This window comes from Zonotrichia leucophrys, chromosome 7 (assembly GCF_028769735.1).
Source record: "Zonotrichia leucophrys gambelii isolate GWCS_2022_RI chromosome 7, RI_Zleu_2.0, whole genome shotgun sequence".
NCBI classification, from domain to species: Eukaryota; Metazoa; Chordata; class Aves; order Passeriformes; family Passerellidae; genus Zonotrichia; species Zonotrichia leucophrys.
In genome coordinates, this window is record NC_088177.1 from 38,039,558 (window position 1) to 38,045,795 (window position 6,238).

A 6,238-nucleotide genomic window follows, 5' to 3' on the forward strand; every position below is an offset into this window, starting at 1 on the left:
TCAAATCCCTGAGCAATGGGCAGGTAATTGACATTTATTTACAGCTTTAGAGGTCTTGTCCTGAGTACAGCCCCAGGAGAAATCGGGAGTCTGAGCAGGCTCAGGGAGAAGCCAAGCAGGAGGTGATGGAGAGGGAAGAAGGTGTGGATAGAGAGAGAAGAAGGAGGTGATGGAGAGGGAAGCAGGAGGTGATGGAGAGGGAAGCAGGAGGTGATGGAGAGGGAAGCAGGAGGTGATGGAGAGGGAAGCAGGAGGTGATGGAAAGGGAAGCAGGAGGTGATGGAGAGGGAAGCAGGAGGTGATGGAAAGGGAAGCAGGAGGTGATGGAGAGGGAAGCAGGAAGTGATGATGTTTCCACCAGGCCAGACTGGGAACCCACTGGAAGGCTCCCTGCAGGAAAAAAATTACATAAAATTAGGAGAGCTGTGTGGTCCTTGGAGAGCAGCAGGTGAGATTCCATAGAAGTGCATGGAAAGGGGGGAAATGATGATTTAAGGATGATTTAAACCACCCTGGAGTGAAGAATGAAATGAGACATTTAGGATCCACAAGGGCACCACAGAGACAGAACCAGTGCTGTGGTTTGCCCAGTCTGTGCTGGTCTCACAGAGAAATCAGGGGTGCTCAGAGATGAGGAAAAGTAGGGGATTTTCCTCAAAAAGAGGGAGAAGCATCAGACTGGGGTTGGATTTTCCCAACCTTGCAGTCCTGGTGACCTCAAAGCCACCCAGGAGGGACAAGGTGCCCCAGAGGGCACCAGTGCAGGTCCTGCTCCAGACAAAACCTGGCCAGGGCTGGAGAGGTGAAATTGTGTCCTCATGGTGTGAGTGGGGCTGCCACAGCCTGGGGTTTGGGGTTTGGGGTTTATCTTCTCAGCCTGCTGTGCCCTGACCTAAATCTGCCATTGCCCATCCGGCCTCCCAGCTCTCCTGTCCCGCTAGGATTTGCGGAACTTTGCTGTTTCCTTCCCTGCTCTTCCTCTCCAAGTGCTCCAGGGAGGCTCCAGCAGCACTGTGAGGGATGAGAAGCTGCAGGGCTGCTCATGGATGTTCCTTTTTCCCCCTTTTTTGGGCTGGTTTGCCAGGCAGCAGCTGCTCCCCTTTGTTCCTGCGAGGTTTCCCCACCCTGCTGAACCCCCAGCACCCAGGCAGGAGGTGCTGCTTTGTGCTCTCCCCTCCTGGATTTGAAACGTGAACTCCCAGCCTGGCAGAACTCTGTTTGGCTTCCCCCTGGGTGTAAAGCTGTAGTAGAGCTCCTCTTTTTCGGAGCCATCCGTCCCTCCCCTCCTTTGCTCTCCTGAAGGGATGTGGGTTTTGATTTCGTGATGGGCACGGCTGGCTGCTCTCTCTCCCTCACAACCCTCCTAAGATCTGGCTTCTCCTGCAAGATCCAGGTGCTCAGGGATGCTGGAGCACATTTAAGGATGCCTTTCATGCCCACCTTCCTCACCTTACCCGCAGCCCACCCCTGTGTCCCCCTGGAACGCTCCCAGCTGGTGGCATTCACTGATGCCTGGGGAAAAAAGAAAATCATCCTTCAGCAAAGCAACGGGGGGCAGGAGGAGGTTGGGAAGGAAAACTCTTGATTCCCATAATGGGAGTGGGGGAAACATCCCCTTTTTTTTGCTTTTTTTGCTTTTTTTTTAAGAGAAAAAATAATTCCTAAAGAGCCCAAAGTGATGCTTTGCCATCAGGGCCTTGCTGTGCATTTCCACCCTTGCCTCCAAAGGATTCACCCTGATGGCACCAGCTCAGGGAAGCTCCTCCATGGCCCAGAAGATTCTCACTCTGTAGGCACCACGTCCAGGACATTCCCTGGGCACTTCTGCTGGCTTTCATTTGGTTTTTTAATACAAATCCAAACTGGTTTGGGTGTGTATTATAAAATCAGTGGGTTCCTGATTTCTGGTGAGAGGAGTGATGGGATGATCACATTTTTTCTTGTGGGGACCCTTCCAGTGAGTTCCCAGTCTGGCCTGGTGGAAACCCATCACCTGCTGCTTCCCTCTCCATCACCTCCTGCTTGGCTTCTCCTTGAGCCTGCTCAGAATTCCGGATTTCTGGTGAGGGGATGAGCACAGGAAGCTCAGAGCTGGTGGGATGGGGCCGAGTCTCCTGATCACAACTTTGTTTTCCAGAAGAGACCCAGATCCATCTGGTGCTTAAACAAAAACATTTTATGCTTTGTGGAGGTCAGGTAAGAGTGACCTCAAAGAGCCAGGTCTTTATTTCTCCAGCAGTGGCCAAAAGCCAGAGCTGGAGGTGTCTAAAATCTGATTTTGTGGGGGTTTCCCTGTGGATTTCCAGCCTGGGACTTGAAAATTCAGGGACTTCCGAGTTACCTGTTTCCAGTGAGTTTAGTAACCTTAGTGGGTTTTTTCTTCCATCAGTTTCTCAATCCTCATTGGATTTCATCTCTTCCATCAGTTTCTCAATCCTCAGTGGATTTAATCTCTTCCATCAGTTTCTCAATCCTCAGTGGGTTTCATCTCTCCCATCGTTTTGGCTGATGCCAGAACCCCTGGAAGGCTCTGAGCACCCACAGCATCCACATCCCAGCCATGGGATGGCTTGGCTTGGCTTGGAAGGGACCTGGAAGCTCCTCTGGCTGCCACCTCCCACTGGAATTTGGTGTTACCCTGGCTGGGAGGAGAAGCCCAGCTGAAATTGGAGCTCTTCTGAGGCCGGGCTTCGAGCTCATCCCTTTTCCCTCTGTTTCTGGGATGAGTCTCAGGCAGAAATTTTGCTTTTTCCACCATGAAACATCACAATTCCGGCCAAGGTGACTTTGCAGAACCATTTAGGCTGGGGAAAACCTTTCGGATTTGGCCCAAATCCAACCCTAAAGGAGAGCACAGCCTGCAGGGGTGACCAGGAGGGAAACGTGGCCATTCCTGGTGCAACACTCCAAGTGCAGAGGGAAAAGCAGTCATTGATCTCTCCGAATGCCCAGTAAAGCCTTTAATTGCCCAATAAATGCGCGGGCAGTAACCATTTGAAGCCCAGCGCCAGCAATTAGCACTTATTTATTATTGCACTTATTTATTTATGCCCTGCCCGCACCGATCTCCCGCTCCCAGATGGGATTGTTTGGAGATTCCCTGGGGTCAGGGGGAGGATGAGGAGCTCTGGAGTGGGGATGCTGTGAAAAACGACAATCATTCGTTTTTAAAATTTTAAAAGATTAATAGTAATAAAAAAATAATATAATTAGAGCAATAATAATTTGGACAGTTTGGATTAGGACAATATGAGACAATAAAAACAAAGAGTTAAGGATGGTCTGGGTACCTTTTCTGGGGAAAATAAGCCCAAAAAAGGACCCACGTTAACAAAGGATTAACCCTTAAAAGCAACAGCCTGTTGCACATTCATACACCTCATACATGGTGCATAAATTCCATTCAAACACAGGATTCTGTCTGGGCAGTGTCAGCTTCTTCCTCTGATCCTGACAGCACCTTCAGGGCTGAGCGAGGTGGGAAGAAGTTCGTTTCTTCTGATAATGGAGCAATAAATTCTCTTTCTCTGAAAGATTCAGGTGTCCTGTGGCTGCTATCTCACTGCGAGTCCTTTCTTTAAAAAACTATCTTACATAGCATAGTTTCCATTTTAACATTTTGTTATAACCTAAAACTATATTTAACACACTACTTAAGAAAATTAGTACAGCATCGTTTTCTAACACAACACAAATAATATCCATTTGAATATTTGCCAAAAGCCAATCATAAAATACACATTTTTCACACTCCCGTTCCATGGAGTTTTGCTGCTGCTCAGGGATTGACCTTGGGCTTCCAGGGAATGCACAAAAATCCCTGGAGCTGGCTCCAGCCTGTCAGGAATTGGTGCTGCTGCCACCGAGGGCCCCTTGCTCAGCTGAAGAGAATCTCCTGATCACCTTTGACAGTAAAAAATACTCATTTATTGCTGCTTTGGTGCAAACGACTGATGGAGGATGAGTGTGAATCCAAGGCCGGGAATGTGGATCTAAGGAGGGAAAGGCTGGGATCTGCAGCTGGCAGGGCCAGGGGAAGGAGGAGAAGGAGAGAGGAGCTCCCTGCCTGGTGCCCACTGGCAGCAGGAGGGACAAAAGGGCTTCCCAAATATGACAAATAGCTGCTCACTCCTCATAGTTCAGCAAGGTTTGTTAAACCTTATCAAAAATACAACAGAAGACTCAATAAAGAAAAAAATGTTACAGCGCTGGGAGCAAAGGGTTTTCCCCTCCATGTGCTCAGCGCCCTCACAATGGAGGTTTTCCCTTTTTAACCCTTCAACCCCTCCCAAAGTTCTGCCCATCAGCCCCTTCTTTGCTGTCCAGTGGTGGAAATCTCTCCCCCAAATCCTGACTGGAGTTCAGGTGTTCCACAATGACAAGCCAGCCCTCCCAGCTGTCCCTTGATAACCACACAAGGGGGTACAACATAACTATAAATCTATAAAACTTTTCTTCACCTGTGTCCATGATATTTGTCCATTAATGGTGAGAGTCAGTCGTGGCATTCCTCATCTATCACACCAGAGCACCTCACCCTGCAGTGCTGCCAGCTGTGGATGACCCTGGATTGGAAATCCCAGCTCAGCTTTGGGGCAGCCTGAGCAGGCTGGAGATGCCTTGGAGGGAAATGAACCCAGGAAATCCCTCTGGCTGTCCTGGATGGCTCCAGCTCCTGCCAGGGGCTCAGAGACCTTGGCACAGAGTCACAATCACCTGTGCCTTTGATTTTGACCCATGGAGCAAATTACCACCTTTATATGAGGAATTACAAGCCATGAAAGTTTAGGTAGAATGATAGTCAGCTTGTCACAGGGTGGAAAAACACAATTTTGGGGTTTTTAGAATGGCGGTTCAGAGGCCAAGATGGAGGAATTTGGGTGTGCCTTGTCCTTCTTCCTTCTTCTTCTTCTTCTTGGCCTCCATCTTCTGCTGTGATGTTGTCACTTTTAGATTGGTTTAGAGTAGAAGCTCACTGGTAACTTTCCAATACCTATCATCTGATGTAGATGATAGGTATTGGAAAGTAATTGTAAATATTGTACACGTAGTTGTTTTTAGTATAAAAAGATAACACCGCCCTGAGGGTGGGCAGTGTGCCATGGACTGACCTGCAGAATGGACCTCAGGAGGTGAGGAAAAGAATGTTATAGATAACAAATGTTATAGATAACAGCAAATAAACAACCTTGAAAAGCAGAACAGAAGAGTCCTGACTCCTTCTTTGGTTGCCAGGCTGGAAAAAGAGACTCTGACACATCTCAGGGTCACTCTGACCACAGAGACCCCCGAGATGGAGGGAAATGAAGCCCCCAGAGGGGGTGGAGATGTTCCTCAGCATCCCCTGAGGGTCCCCAGCTGCTGCCTGGCCAGAGCCAAGGGAGGGGGCAGAACTGCAAATTCCCATAGGGAGCTGCCTTGTCCCAGCCAGAAAATCCACTACACCCCCCAGCCCTGGTTCTACCCTTCTCTTTGGGGCACCCTGCAGTTTTGGGGAGCTGTGGGGCATCCCCAGTGTCACTGCCTGGGGGTCTCTGCACAAATCACCAGCGGGATGGGACTGCTGGGGAACGCGTCTCGAGCTCTTCATCTTCCAGCATCAGTCTCATTCCATGGTTATGGCAATGGGAAGATGCCAGCAGCTCACAGCCCCGGCAGCAGACAAATAACTTCCTTTAAAAGTTTTTGACCAATCACACAAAGCAAAAGCATATTGACAGTAGTTCTATCCAACCACTGTAAGCACACATACATTGCTCACTTATTATGAATATAGTACCTGCTTGTAAGCAATAAAATACAATCCACAGGGTTCCATAATTAAGCTTAGAACTTCCTAATATCTTGGCAGATAAACTTTTCTGTAGCTTAGGGAGGTATTCTAGCCAAGCATTAATACACAGACCATTGTTCTATTTGTCCTTACTTTTCTACTTCCTATAAAAACTTTCTGCTCACAAATCTCATGGCTACTGCTTAACTCTAATGGCATTTCTGCTGTCTCTGAGGCCTGCCTTGTGTAGCTTTCCTAAAACGCTCTGATTTTCAGGATTCCCCCACCCGGGATGGATGAGCCTCTCAGACTGCGGCCAGGCAAAGCAGATTGGGCAGCACCTTCCTCCCCACCCTCCTCCTCCTCCTCCTCCTCCTGCTCTCCCCAGCAGAGAGAGGAGCAGCACCATCCCCATCTCCCGCTCTGCGGATCCAACTGGTAATGGCCGGGCTGATTGACCGCAGA